This window comes from Triturus cristatus, chromosome 1_2, assembly GCF_964204655.1.
Source record: "Triturus cristatus chromosome 1_2, aTriCri1.1, whole genome shotgun sequence".
NCBI classification, from domain to species: Eukaryota; Metazoa; Chordata; class Amphibia; order Caudata; family Salamandridae; genus Triturus; species Triturus cristatus.
Window position 1 is genome coordinate 43,103,167 of NC_140580.1, and position 15,141 is coordinate 43,118,307.

The 15,141-nt window shown below is 46.4% G+C and overlaps 1 long non-coding RNA gene across 1 annotated transcript in view; it reads left to right on the plus strand.

Moving 5' to 3' along the window:
- LOC146866714 (uncharacterized) overlaps positions 1 to 15,141 on the plus strand; it is an 82,047-nt gene that overhangs the window by 47,644 nt on the left and 19,262 nt on the right. Inside the window, exon 2 of the long non-coding RNA XR_014960500.1 lies at positions 4,563 to 4,647. This is a non-coding gene — a long non-coding RNA (uncharacterized LOC146866714). The remainder of the gene's footprint in view (positions 1 to 4,562; positions 4,648 to 15,141) is intronic.

The following is a 15,141-nucleotide window of genomic DNA, read 5'->3' on the forward strand; positions in this document are numbered from 1 at the left end:
GCTCCCGCATTAGTTAACTTACTTGTTTGACCCCGGAACTGGTTAACTCCAGCACCAGAATACATCATGGAATCTTGCCTCTGCAGCTAAAAAAATGTAATCCGGCAAATATCAGACGGTGAGGAGGAGGAAAAGGTGTGACAAAAAGGGAAACGCACAGGTGCCGATTACGATCCGGTAAAAACCGGGTATGAACCGTCGGTCGGAGCGTATTCTCCGTCCGACTCGTACCCGGTTGTAAAACATTACAAACATGGAATTACGATTCGCACGGAAACACCATTTCCGTACGAATCGTAAAAAACACCGACCGACGAAAATATGCATACGAATGTGATCCGGGAATGCTGCGACGTGACGTCGGGACGCTTCTAGGCAGCGTTTCACGACCCAGGAATTACGATTCGAACCGACAGCAGTCCGGACGGCAATATTTTCACGGCACCCAAAAAGTGCCGCAAATGCGAAGTACGGCGCGAAACGACCAGAGTAGGTGGCCCGGTAAGCGCCGTACCCCCCCCAGCCCCCGCATGTACGCGCCGTACCCCCCCTGCCCCCGCATGTACGCGCCGTACCCCCCCCAGCCCCCGCATGTACGCGTCGAACCCCCCGTGTATGTACACCCGAGTACGTGTCGAACCCCCCCGTGTATGTACACCCGAGTACGTTCGAGTCGTACCCCCACCCGTGTATGTACACCCGAGTACGTGTCGAACCCCCCCGTGTATGTACACCCGAGTACGTTCGAGTCGTACCCCCACCCGTGTATGTACACCCGAGTACGTGTCGAACCCCCCGTGTATGTACACCCGAGTACGTGTCGAACCCCCCGTGTATGTACACCCGAGTACGTTCGAGTCGTACCCCCACCCGTGTATGTACGGTGCGTACCCCCAGCGCGTAGCTCGGGTGTACATACACGGGGGTTCGACACGTACTCGGGTGTACATACACGGGGGGTTCGACACGTACTCGGGTGTACATACACGGGGGGGGTTCGACACGTACTCGGGTGTACATACACGGGGGGTTCGACACGTACATGCGGGGGCTGGGGGGGTACGCGCGTACATGCGGGGGCTGGGGGGGTACGGTGCGTACATGCGGGGGCTGGCGGGGGTACGGCGCGTACATGCGGGGGCTGGGGGGGGGGGTACGGCGCGTACATGCGGGGGCTGGGGGGGGTACGGCACGTACCGGGCACCTGTTTGGACGCCTCCATGGTTGTTATAGGAGTTCGGTGCGGACGGTCTTTTAACCATACGGTTGTACATTCGGACGCCCGGGACGGATCGTGATTCCCCGGTCGGACTTCGCTTTTCACGTTTGTACGGTAAATCGTACGAGGACGTGTCGGACACTTTTTCCGACCCGAGGACGTGTGGGGAATTATTCCCAATGCGATTCGTATGGTCTTTTTCCCATGCGAATCGTGATTGCCAGTTCGTACGGCACTTGTACGATTCGTACGGTAAAAAGACCGGATACAAGTCGCACGGGGAATTTTTTTACCGGATCGTGATCGGCACCACAGTTTTTAAATCATTTCTTAAAACCAGGCCACTTCTCGGCAACAACCAATTGTGACGCACCTTATTCTGCTGCAGTGTCTGTACAGGGATTGATTACGTTTTGCCAAAACTACATCAGCAGCAAAGGTCAGCACATCAATTTGTGCAGCTACAGGAGGCTCCAAAGTTACTCTAGGCATGTTGCTCAAATCGAGCAGAGAAAGGAGGCAATGTGAGCCCAGGATGCTTTTGAAAAAAACATACCGGCCCTCCTTCTTCCAGTTACATTTTATATACCTGTTTTGTGAGGGAGATGGAGGTAGAACTATTAGGTCTTACGTGAGACTCACGTAACAGAAGCCAAGTATGCAAGGCCTGTCCACAAGTTGGTATTCCGAGGCCAAGACATAATAAGCATTTGCAATGCAATAGGTCTCGCATTATCACGCGTTTGAGCTGTTGACATTGCAAATAACAATGCCTTTTATTTTTGTTTTTAAAACATAAAAGATATTGTCATTTACAATGCCAATAGCTTAAACTCGCATAAATGCGAAACCTATTGCATTGCAAATGCTTGTTTTAGAAGGTCGAAGGGCGTATTTAGCTCCAACTCTGAAACTTGAATCATTCAGCTGCTCCTTCCACCCTCCAGCTTGTACTTGGGCTCCTCTCCACAAATGTGTTTGTTATGGCAGCTGTTCTAAGGTGGGGGAACAAGTTATTGAATAGTGACCCGGGTTCTATTCATGCTTCATTAAAACATTAAATATTTTATAGATTGAAGGAAGAAGTACCCTTTTTTCAAATTATCTTAAAGCACTGGACATGTTCGATTGGTCAAAATGAGGTGGTACCTCTCCTCAAGCTTCAATTAAAAAACCGGATTAAAACAATCTATTTATGAAGTGAGAAAGAAAAGGGACATATTACTTTGTGCCCTGCATACTCATAATGGAATGGTAGATGAGGGAAGTATTTGTAAAAAAAACTCAACCGTATTTTTCATGGAACCATCCCCACGGTGTGCATAGAACTATTTTATTACTATGGTTGAATATGCTTCGGCTACAAGTTATTACAGGAGCTTGGGAAGGTATAGCTAGGGACGAGAGGAAAGGCTTTGTGACCTTTCTTTGAACGGTGTCCAAAATTTAAATCATGTGATATGTGTGTGTCCCTTCCTACACTCATTACAATGCCAAATGTTAAGACCATTGTTCATAAAGTATCATTTAACTTTGGCAGCAGAAGCTCGTCAGTGCCCCCCCCCCCTCCATCCAAAACAGATTGCACAAAAAAGTTTACATTTCTTAAACATTTTTTTCATGTGTTTTGTTTACTGTAATTGTAGTATTAACTGTATCTGACTTTGTACCTGTCTGAATAAGGTATCATAGGTTTCTTTAAAGTCTGTGTGGTCCATAACAAAAGTACTGTATTAGTATTGATTCGAAAAGTCAAATTAATTTATTTTCCTTTGTTCAGCTTTTCCCATGCCATTTTGCACATTTTCTCCACTGTACTGTATCAAGGATGCAGAGTTTCCTGTATTGTTCAAGAGTTGCATATTAATGTTTAACTGATTCCCTTGTGCATCTGTTTTGGGGTTTTTGAAGTACAGAATGGTACTAAACCGTATGGCATCTTTTTGTACTTGTAAACTTGTGTACGTTTTATTGTATGGGTCACTGGATTGCTCTTTTTACATATTTGCTTGTATCATTGTAGACCTCTTTTGAGCTCCAAATCCTAATAAATAAATACTGAAATACAGTCTAGACATTAACGGTTGCTGTGTGTACTAAATGTGTCATTTAAGTTGCTGTACCTTCACATCACTTGCTTTAGCCAAGGCCTTCACTGCTCAACCTGGAGAGTCAAGGTGTCTTTTATTTATTTTATATTTATTTAGTTCCTGCTATTGCCCAGTCAAAATAATGTACAAACGGGTGTCAAGATACTTTATATGTTTCAGAGTGAGAAACAACCAGTGTGAGTCATTACAATCAGTTTGAATCCTTGTAGTTTCACAAAGGATGACATATCTTACATTTCAGGGCATGGTACCTGTCAATTCCACCAGCAGTCTTATTGGGTTTGTCTAGTTGAGGTACATTTCATATACATTTCCTATTATTGTCCTGCGTTGCCAAAAACTAGATTTACCGCAAAATAACTTAGAGAGAGGGAGAGGAAGTGAATGCTGAAGGGGATGAGTGAGAAAATGTGAGAGGGTGACAACAGAGGAGAATGGAGATAAGTAAGGAGAGCAGTTCGCAGGTAGACTTCAATCAATTAATCAATCAATCAGTAGATGTGTAGAGCGCTTCTTGTCACTCTTGGGGGTATCTAGTCTCTGTCCAAAGAGTAGCAGAAGGCTTACCTACAATGCAAAGGCTTAGGGCCTCTCTGCAATAATGAGATAGAAGAGGGCGTTTCTGGTGGAGGGTCCCGCCGGTCTACGAAGAGAAGTTTCCTGTGGGTGTTTAACAATGTTGTACTGAGATTCATGAGATTTGGTGTCTCATTCAGGGTATGATTTTAGGGCTTGTCCTGCAGAGACCCGGAGTTTCTGCATAGGATTTCATGGAGGTTCTGGTGGACTGCTTTACATGCTGGAGATGGTAGGTATACAGGTGGAATCCTGCGAGAGAGGCTGGGACTCCTCTAACGGGCTCAAACCTTTCTGTATTTGTGATGAATAGCTGCTTGTCTGGGGCAGGCTCCATCTCAGACCACTGCTCAGCCACCTTCCCAGGAGAGGCCATGCGATGTCTAACCTTTGATACAGTTAGACTTCCACGGCAATATCAAAGATCCGATAAATAATTTTTTTTTAAAGATAGTCTGAAAACAGGAGGTGATGGAGAGAGCGGTGGGACAGATGAAGTGAAGATGGTAACAGTCATAGGGTGTGCCATTACAAGGAGGGAGGATGGGTAATAAGTGACAGGGACAGTGACAGGAGAGGGATAAGGGGAATTGTTATATTAGGTTACTGTATGGTATGTTATCTTATGTTGTGCTCTGCCTCTGTGTGTCTCTCAGGTTTCTTGGCCGGTGTGTGTTGTGCTGCTGACAGGTGGGTCGGTTGGTCTTTGGGGGACGGTCATGGAACCCATCACTGGTTATGGTAAGAGGTGACCTGCAAGTAGTAAACTGGAACCGAAGTAAATGCGTATTTCAAGATGTGTGGTGTGTTGGCCGGCATCTCTGGCCCGCATCCTTCTATATAGCAGATAACAAAGGACCTGATGGCATCATTGGATTGGACTATTCTGTTCAACAGGGAGCAGTAGTGAAATTCAGGAGTTACCTCATCACTGGGGAAGGCTCTGGGTACCCGAGTCCCCACTTAATTAGGACTTCGGCCCTCGGGATGCCGCGGTGTCAGCAGGACTCGTATTGAGTGACACCTCCTGCTGGCCTCGAATGATCTGGTCGTGTGAGTGACTATTTACTGGAATGGGGTGTGATGGCAGTCGCTCACACCTCAAACACACTGTGAAGTACTGCCCCTAATGTGCCACGGTCAGGACCACCCTCTGGTGTAATGAGCGAGCAAGGGGTCTTAGTCCGGTGGAACGAAAGGAGGGTTAGGGTATGGTCTTGGTTATAGCTCATAGAGGCGTCAGATATTTGGTATGAAGCGCTATGTGTAAACAAACAAACATATTTGGGTGCAAGGCCAGAGAAAAGTGGCCCCTGAAGTATTGGAGAGGGGGAAGGCTGCAGGGGCTGAAAGTAACTAGTCATCGTGCTGCTCGTCAATGACCAGCAGGTGTTACACTTAATCATTAACCAGGCGATGGGAAGAGGGGGCGGGGCTTCAAGTCCCCTTCCAAAACCGGATTGATTTCAAGAAGCTCTCGGATCGGATCGCCAGCCGAGACCTAAAAAGGAAATCACTGCCTACTCAACAATGTACACCTACCTACAGAACATGTGTTTTGACACTAAGAATGAAGCGAAATAACTGGAAAAAAAACACAATCAAACTCGTTGTTGGGTCGTGGGGGGCGACGCCTGGCTGCCCTGAACTAGGGAGGAGATATGGCCTAACGGTCGACTTTAAAACTGCGGCATAGGGTTCAAGTCCCGGCATCACTCAACATCCTGTGATTCTATGCCAACATCCTGTGATTCTATGTATATTACTTAACCCTCCCCCTGCCAAAAGGCTGACCTTGTGTGGTGATGTAATATAGTGGTAATATAAAGCACTTTTGTTTGCTCCCTAAAAACTGCAGAAATAAACAGGCAGTTCCATTTGAAATGCTGCAAAACTATGTATTCATGGTTTAATTTCCCTAACCTAAATTCAATACCTCTACGCTCTCCCATCACCGCTCATTACGTACATTTCTGTTCAAGTGCGCCAAAAAGGTTTTAGAAGGGCCTCTCAGGATTGCCGTCTTCATTCCGCTACAGACAACGGGATCCTAACGCGCATGCGCGTGGAGGTCAGGCAGCCAACAAAAGCCTGACTTCCACCGGGAAATGCGCTTTGCGTCATTTCCGTTTCCAGAAGCCACAGAGTCCTACGGTGCCTTCAGCGTTCCCGAACAGACGTCTTGTCCCCGACTTTGAAGAACCTGTTCCCTTGTTCCGATTTCACAGCGCTGTGCGGAGAGTCAGTGCCGCGGAATCCATTGCCCTCAGTCCCTTGTTTGCGAATGCTTAAGCAATTTCGGTATCTTTCCGTTGTTCGGACCACGGGGTGAAAGGCAGTTCCGAAAACAGGTAAAGTGCATCGGGGGTTTCACTAGTCGACTGTATTGGATTTCCATCGACCGGTCGGACTACCAGGTGTCACTCGCTTGTATTTCAGGGCTGTCAATTGTCCTTGTGGGTGACTATGGAATATACTATGAGCCCTCAATAATTGTTCCCGGACCATTCCTGATATCCACCTTCGGTGGAAGAGACTTGATTCCATCTGTTTATCATCGATTTTCCACACCGCATATCCCTTATTGGAAGAGTCACGAAAAGAGGACACTGCAACTGCCAGAGGGGATACGGTAACAGCGAGTAGTCGCTGCTTTATTTTCCTTATCGTTTCTTTTTGTGGATTCCAGTATCCTGTTGGGGTATTATTTTAATGCCAGAACAGACTTCTCTGAGGGAAGAGCAGCCTGAGATCCGTTCTTGTTTATATCAGGATTCCTAATACATGGACGAACTATTGACTCAGTCCAGTAAGCATTAAGATCTGTTTATCTCATTTGTACGACCTGAAGAATTTACATCATAGTAATTACATGTTCTTCTGTCCCTTTGTAGTTCAGACCCCTAGTAGGGTAGAGCCCGTCCTGTTATAAGAGGAAGAAGGGTTGCTTTAAGGTATTTTTTTTCCATAAGGGGGTTTTTCTAGACTTATTCCCTTCCTATAGTATAGATATTTATTGTTTGTTCTTTCCTTCTAGTTCCATTTGTGCGAGGACTCCTGGTTGGTGCCATAAGCTGAGAGATCCCTACCTTACTTTCCTTGTTTTGTCTCCCTTCTTCCCCAGACCTCATATTGCTGCCTAGAGTCTGATAGGCGCAGTACGGGGTTGGGGAAGTAGTGGACCTAATCATCAGTTCCAGGGCGCTTCTGCAGAAACCAACAGGTGAGCACCTGTACGATCCTGACAGAACGCAAAGCCCAAAGAAAAAGAGACACATTCTGCCTGAGCGTCATGGAACTGAGTCAAGTAACGTTAGCCGATTTGGCTAACATGATTGGAAACTTGCAGGCAGAGACCCAGTCTTTAGCATCCCGAGTAGACGCCTTACAGAGAGAGAGAAGAGCGGAGGCGGATCCAAGTAGAGCAGGTCCAAGTGCGTCTTCGTCAGTTATCCACGTTTCTACCCCCCAAACAGTTCCCTTAGCCCCTCCTGAAAGGTTCTTAGGGGATTCCGCTAAATTCGCCGCATTCATCAGCCAATGTCAATTACATTTTATGTGTAAAGCAGCATGTTTTCCTACAGAACAAGCCAAGGTGGCTTTTGTTATCTCTTATTTGGGTGGTTCAGCAGCCAATTGGACCATTACTCTTATTGAACGAAACGACCCCCTCCTACACGATTATAGTGCCTTTCGCAGAGAACTTAAAAAACTATTTGATAGGCATACCTTCACGCACTCAGCAGACACTGAACTCCTGACCTTAAAACAAGGGACAAAGGATATAACGGCGTACATCACTATGTTTCATAGATTAATTGCAGAAGCGGGTTGGCCTGAAGAGAAAAGAAGTGCCCTGTTTTATAAAGGCCTCAGGGATGACTTGAAAGATGCCTTATCTCAGGTAGTAGATCCACCAGAATCATGTCCAGCCTTAATTGATTTAGTAGTTAAATTGGATCACCGAATCAGCGAGAGGCGACGAGAAAGGGGTAAAGGCGACACTAAGCTGGTTATGTATAAAGAGCGAAAGGTAGATCCTGAAAGGAGTAGCGATGACCCCGAACCTATGCAAATCGGTACTTTGAGAGGACCTTTAAGTGCAGAAGAAAGGCAGAGAAGAAGAGACAACAAGTTGTGCCTGTATTGTGGCAAACAAGGACATTTTCTTAGAGAGTGTCCAGTGAAGCCTAAGCAAACAAAGAATGCGGAAAACTAAAGAACCCGAGGCCTAGAGAGACAGGGTCCTCGGGTAATTCTGGGTTAGTTGTCTCCTCTTTAGAAACGTTTGAGGGTTATAATCGCCATTTCTTTCTGAAGGCCTTGCTCTCGTGGAACGACAGAGTACAGGAGGTCCACATCATGATAGACTCAGGGGCCTCTGGAAATTTTATGGACATTCTATGGGCAAAGGACAGACACATCCCTTGTGTAGAAAAGAAGATATGGGAAGAAGTCACTACTATCGATGGGAGCGTCTTAAAATCGGGTCCCATAACCCACAACATGATTTCTTTGATCCTAGACATACATCCTCGCCACCAAGAACGTTTAAGTTTTGATTTAATATGTACAACTCAGTTTCCTGTTATACTAGGAATACCCTGGTTACGCTTACACAACCCCGTACTAGATTGGAAACATATGACACTGGACTTTCGTCCCGAACTATGTAAGTCTCATGTTCCGGCCCTGGTGACCCATGTATCTACCAGGGTGGCCTCTACTGCTACGGAAGAAGGATCCTTGCCGTTGCAGTATCAGGATCTCCACTCTATTTTTTATGAAACCGAAGCTACGTCTCTCCCTCCCCATAGGGAGTACAATTGTCGTATTGATCTACAGGTTGGGGCACGAATTCCGTGTAGCAGGGTTTATTCGCTGACTGAAAAAGAGACCCTCTATTGGCGGGAATACTTGGACAAAATGCTCAAGATGGGGTTTATCCGTCCATCCCGCTCTCCTGCGTCTTCATCTCTGTTTTTCATTCCCAAGAGGGAAGGCGGTCTGAGATGTTGTATTGATTACAGGGCATTAAACAATGTAACCATTAAAAACAAGTACCCGTTACCATTAATTTCCTCTCTCCTTGACCGCATAAAGGATGCAAAGATCTTCACTAAATTGGATTTGCGGGGAGCATATCATTTAGTGCGTGTCAGAGAGGGGGATGAATGGAAGACCGCCTTTTGCACCAAATACGGTCTGTATGAGTATTTGGTTATGCCTTTTGGGCTTTGCAATGCCCCCTCTGCATTTCAGTTTTTCATAAACGAAACACTAAAGGAGATGATTGACGATTATGTTATAGCCTACATAGACGATTTGTTAATATTCTCGTCCTCCTTACAAGAACACCAAAGGCATGTGAGAAACGTATTAGAGAGATTGAGAGAGACGAAGTTGTTTTGTAAACTAGAGAAATGTCTCTTTCATGTACAACAGGTAGCCTTTTTAGGATTCATAGTTTCTCCCCAGGGCCTCAGTATGGATCCTCAAAAGGTGGAAGCGATTCACAGATGGCAGGCCCCACGATCGGTTAAAGAAACACAGAGTTTCATTGGCTTCGCCAATTTCTATAGGCGATTCATTTGCAATTTCTCTGGCTTGGTGGTTCCCATTACCACATTACTGAGAAAAGGAAAGAAATTTACTTGGACTCCTGAAGCAGAAGAGGCATTTCAGACGTTAAAGAAGGCGTTCACTCAGGCTCCAGTCCTACGCCATCCAAATCCTGCTCATGAGTTTGTAGTTGAGGCCGATGCCTCTCAAGTGGCAGTGGGAGGGATCCTGTCCCAGAAAGACCCCAGCACCGGACACCTACACCCGGTAGCATATTTTTCACGGAAACTAACCCCTGCAGAAAGTAACTACTCCATTGGAGATAAGGAACTGCTAGCCATTAAGAAAGTGTTTGAAGTATGGAGGCAGTACTTATTGGGGGCTAACCACACTATCATAGTACTAACTGATCATCGGAACCTGCAATTCCTAAAATCGGCACGAGCCCTTTCCATGAGGCAGTTAAGATGGTCTCAATTCTTCAGTGACTATGATTTTGTAATTCGCTTCCAAGCAGGACGGAAGAACGGAAAGGCAGATGCTTTGTCTCGGCTCAGCTTTGATACTGAAGAAGCCACGACAGAACCTCCTCTTATCATAGCTAAGGACAGAGTAATAGGAGGGCTGTTTTCAGAGGATGAGTTTTTAGCCAAGGTCAAGCAAGAGCAAAATATGACAGATATGGATCTGATGAAGGGTACTCACACACCCCATACGGATTCTGGTTTCATTTACATAGAAGGAGGGTTGGTTCTTCCTACTGTGGAATTACAAACACAAGCTTTAGAATGGTGTCATTCTCACCCAATAGCAGGTCATCCTGGCTACAAAAAGACACTAGAACACCTACGTAGACACTTCTGGTGGCCAACTATGGGAGGAGACACGAAGCGCTTCTTGCAACAATGTTATGTCTGTGCTCAAAGTAAGGCTTCGCATCAAAAGCCCGTGGGATTATTACAACCCATCCCTACCCCTAGTCGTCCCTGGCATACTGTGTCGCTAGACTTTATTGTAGAGCTCCCACACACCGCTCAAGGACATAACACACTATTAGTGGTAGTGGATTTATTTACGAAGATGGCCCATTTCGTACCCTTAAGTGGTCTTCCTACAGCCAGGAAATTAGCAACAGTGTTTCTTCAACAAATTGTTCGCTTACATGGCCTTCCGTCAGTCCTTATTTCAGATAGGGGCGCTCAGTTTATATCCAAGTTTGGAAGGGGATGTGTAATCTGTTACAGATAGATGCCCGATTGTCGTCCAGTCACCATCCTCAGACAGACGGACAAACAGAGAGGGTAAACCAGTGCTTTGAGCAATACATCAGATGGCAAATTCTGCAAGCTCCGATGGATTGGAATAGGTTAGTTTGGATAGCTGAACTCTCATACAATAACAGTTATCATGTATCTATCAACACCACACCCTTCTTTTGCAACTTTGGCTATCATCCACGTATTATACCCTGCCCCGAATACTCCTCCTGTACAACCCCAGCAGCAATTGAATTGGTGCAGGAACTACAAACAATACATCAAACAACACATTTAGCCTTAGGACAGGCCAAGGCTAGGTATAAAGAAACTGCTGATGCACACAGAACTCCAGAACCAACACACAGGGAGATAAAGTATGGTTATCCTCGAAGAACCTGAAACTAAGAGGGTCTTGTAAATTCAAACCCAAATACATAGGCCCATTTGCTATAACTAAGGTGATTAATCCTGTAGCCATGAGATTAGAACTTCCTCCATCCCTAAAAATACATCCTGTGTTTCATGTGTCCCTATTGAAACCCGTGGAGCCGGGTACTCATCTTCCCACATCCCCTGCTCCCATGACAGTAGACGGGGAACTTGAATATGAAGTAGAGAAAATCATGGATTCCCGGAGAGTCAGACGTAAGCTTCAATACCTGATACATTGGAAGGGGTATGGAATAGAGGATCGCTCTTGGGAACCAGCCAGTAATGTGCATGCCCCTCGCCTAGTACGCCTCCTCTTTCATAGACGACATCCAGACAAGCCTAGGCCGGTGGGAGGCCTATTGGGAGGGGTATACTGTCAGGATTGCCGTCTTCATTCCGCTACAGACAACGGGATCCTAACGCGCATGCGCGTGGAGGTCAGGCAGCCAACAAAAGCCTGACTTCCACCGGGAAATGCGCTTTGCGTCATTTCTGTTTCCAGAAGCCACAGAGTCCTATGGTGCCTTCAGCGTTCCCGAACGGACGTCTTGTCCCCGACTTTGAAGAACCTGTTCCCTTGTTCCGATTTCACGGCGCTGTGCGGAGAGTCAGTGCCGCGGAATCCATTGCCCTCAGTCCCTTGTTTGCGAATGCTTAAGCAATTTCGGTATCTTTCCGTTGTTCGGACCACGGGGTGAAAGGCAGTTCCGAAAACAGGTAAAGTGCATCGGGGGTTTCACTAGTCGACTGGATTGGATTTCCATCGACCGTTCGGACTACCAGGTGTCACTCGCTTGTATTTCGGGGCTGTCAATTGTCCTTGTGGGTGACTATGGAATATACTATGAGCCCTCAATAATTGTTCCCGACCCATTCCTGATATCCATCTTCGGTGGAAGAGACTTGATTCCATCTGTTTATCACCGATTTTCCACACCGCATATCCCTTATTGGAAGAGTCACGAAAAGAGGACACTGCAACTGCCAGAGGGGATACGGTAACAGCGAGTAGTCGCTGCTTTATTTTCCTTATCGTTTCTTTTTGTGGATTCCAGTATCCTGTTGGGTTATTATTTTAATGCCAGAACAGAATTCTCTGAGGGAAGAGCAGCCTGAGATCCGTTCTTGTTTATATCAGGATTCCTAATACATGGACGAACTATTGACTCAGTCTAGTAAGCATTAAGATCTGTTTATCTCATTTGTACGACCTGAAGAATTTACATCATAGTAATTACATGTTCTTCTGTCCCTTTGTAGTTCAGACCCCTAGTAGGGTGGAGCCCGTCCTGTTATAAGAGGAAGAAGGGTTGCTTTAAGGTATTTTTTCCATAAGGGGGTTTTCTCTAGACTTATTCCCTTCCTATAGTATAGATATTTATTGTTTGTTCTTTCCTTCTAGTTCCATTTGTGCGAGGACTCCTGGTTGGTGCCATAAGCTGAGAGATCCCTACCTTACTTTCCTTGTTTTGTCTCCCTTCTTCCCCAGACCTCATATTGCTGCCTAGAGTCTGATAGGCGCAGTACGGGGTTGGGGAAGTAGTGGACCTAATCATCAGTTCCAGGGTGCTTCTGCAGAAACCAACAGGTGAGCACCTGTACGATCCTGACAGGGCCTCAACAAAAACTACTTTAACGAGCCTCGCCCCGAGTCGTTTGCCGGCCCCAGCGAGCTTTGTGTTTGCAGTGGAAGCTTTTGGCACCTCGCCGAGAAGAGAGCACCGCAAATAAGAAAGCGATCAACCCCATCCACTGTTTAAATGCGCCCTGTCGGGGGAAGCCCCATGAGGCTAAATAGCTGCTTGTAATTACGTCATGCGACTGCCGGTCCACTAATTTAATAACGGCCTCTGAAACCAAGTTGAAGGGCTTCTACTTATTGACTCACCCTCATCAAAATGAACGTAAATTACCAGTGGCTGACATCAACCCTAACTAGCACTGTGGTCCCTCTGCTGCCCCGGCCCAAATTTAGGAGGTCGCAAAAGGGAGCCCTGATTGCTTTCTGCAGACCCTCTTCTCCTTTTAGCTGCCCTACTCCCTCGGGAGAGAAGGGTATGGGTGGATGAAAGGATCAACTCTGTGATGCTGCTGGCCTACTGGTAAATTGCCGTGTGCGCTGATTATCAGGGTCCTGTTTATGCGTCCTCCTAGTTTTGAGAGGGTCCCTCAATGGAGCGTTGATTTATTTCTGGAAGGTTTGCTGTGGGGACGCGAGTGCGCTGTAGGAAGGCAACAGCTGGGAGGGTTATGGCTGCTAAACCATCCCAATAAAGGAGGAATGTTTCACACAGTGAACCAGCTTTATTCACACACGGAACACTGCACGTGACATGTGTTGGAGAGATAAGCAGTAAATGCACAAGCAGAGTGCAAATATGCGCAGCACGTGACTCACGAGCAGAGCGCATTGCAAATGCTTAAGTTTAAAGCTAGCTGAACGCGGCGCCGCTTCACGGACACCGCGCTCAGTTACTTTATAGATTTTTAACTTTAACACTGAGCGCGGTGTCCTTGAAGCGGGTGCTGCGCTCAGTGTTAAAGTTAAGAAATATATAAATAATCTGAGTGCAGTGTCCGTGAAGCGTCGCCTCGCTCAGTTTCAAAGTAAAAAAACAACCAGTGGAGCGCACGCACCAGAGGATCGGGGGCTAGGGAGCGCGGCAGCGCGCTGCTGCACGTGCTAGACACCGATGGGAATTGCCGGAGCAAAGGCGGGACATGCGCCCGCCTTTGCCCAATTGCGTGCATTATTTTTATTAAAAAAACACGCTAAACCCAATGGCAGCCGGCAAAAGCCTGATCACACGCACGAGCGTGTGAGCAGCTTTAAGAACCCCATACAAAAGGGCTCTGGCTGCGTGAGCAGTGCTATGCACTGCAACGCAGCCGCGAGCCATAAAAAGGCCAGGGAATAAAAACAGAGCTCGATATGGAACCGTTCCGATGCCCCATTTTTAAAACTGCCTGTGCTCAGCACCGACAGGAGACGGCCCACTTAATGCCCTGGTTGTGAAGCTCGGTATAAAACTTTCCACTGCACAACAGACAAAACATTTTGTGTTGCGTATGCTCGTTTTAATGCACAATACAAATGAACAAGTGAGCCCTCACAAAATACGTGAGCAGAGTTTACTTTTAGTTTTATGCGTGAAACAAGCAGATTTTGAAATAGAGTAGATGATATTGTAAAATTTTAAAACATACCTGACCAGTTGCACCATGTCATGTATAACACATTCCACTAGGCTTTACACTTATAAAGAAAGCGTTAAGGCAAAAATATCTGCCCAATAATGCAATATGCTGTTGTCATATTGCACTTGACACTTGTGAAACACAAAAACAATTTTTCTTAACTTTTAGCATTTTTTTTTTAGGGTTAAACAGCCAAATGGGGTGAGAGAGCAGGGAGAGCCTTTTGAATGTAAACCAGAAGGTATCACTGCTAAGGCGCTAACATTAACACTCCTTGGGGGAAAAAAGCATGCTAAAAAGACCTTGTTTCTCAGAACAAAGCGAGCAGCAGCGACATTACTGAAGCAATATGCTGGCATTCATCTCCCTCCCCACCCACCAAACCCCCCCCCCCCCAACCCCCCCCACCGCTGTCTGTGACCTAACCTTGAAATGGTGCAGCACGTGCTGCCTGCCCCACAAGGGCTGATAGTGCCCCTCGCCCACTCCAAAATGGCTGGGGATAAATCCCCATGGTTCCTACACTCTTGACCCCGGGGATGGCTCACTGTGCTCTCCTAGACTTGTAAACATTAGATGTGATCTAAAAACCATCACGTTCACAGAAGAGGCATTTACACGAGTCACGCCTTTGGCCAGACGTTTGGCTACATACCTTCTCTATGTAAAATATAACACAGACACGACTTTTGTTAGTTTCCCTAGTTTCCTGATTAATACCACGTCAGCGGTGGGTGGAAGACTTACAATAGCAACTTTCAGAACATATATAATATGAAATGCC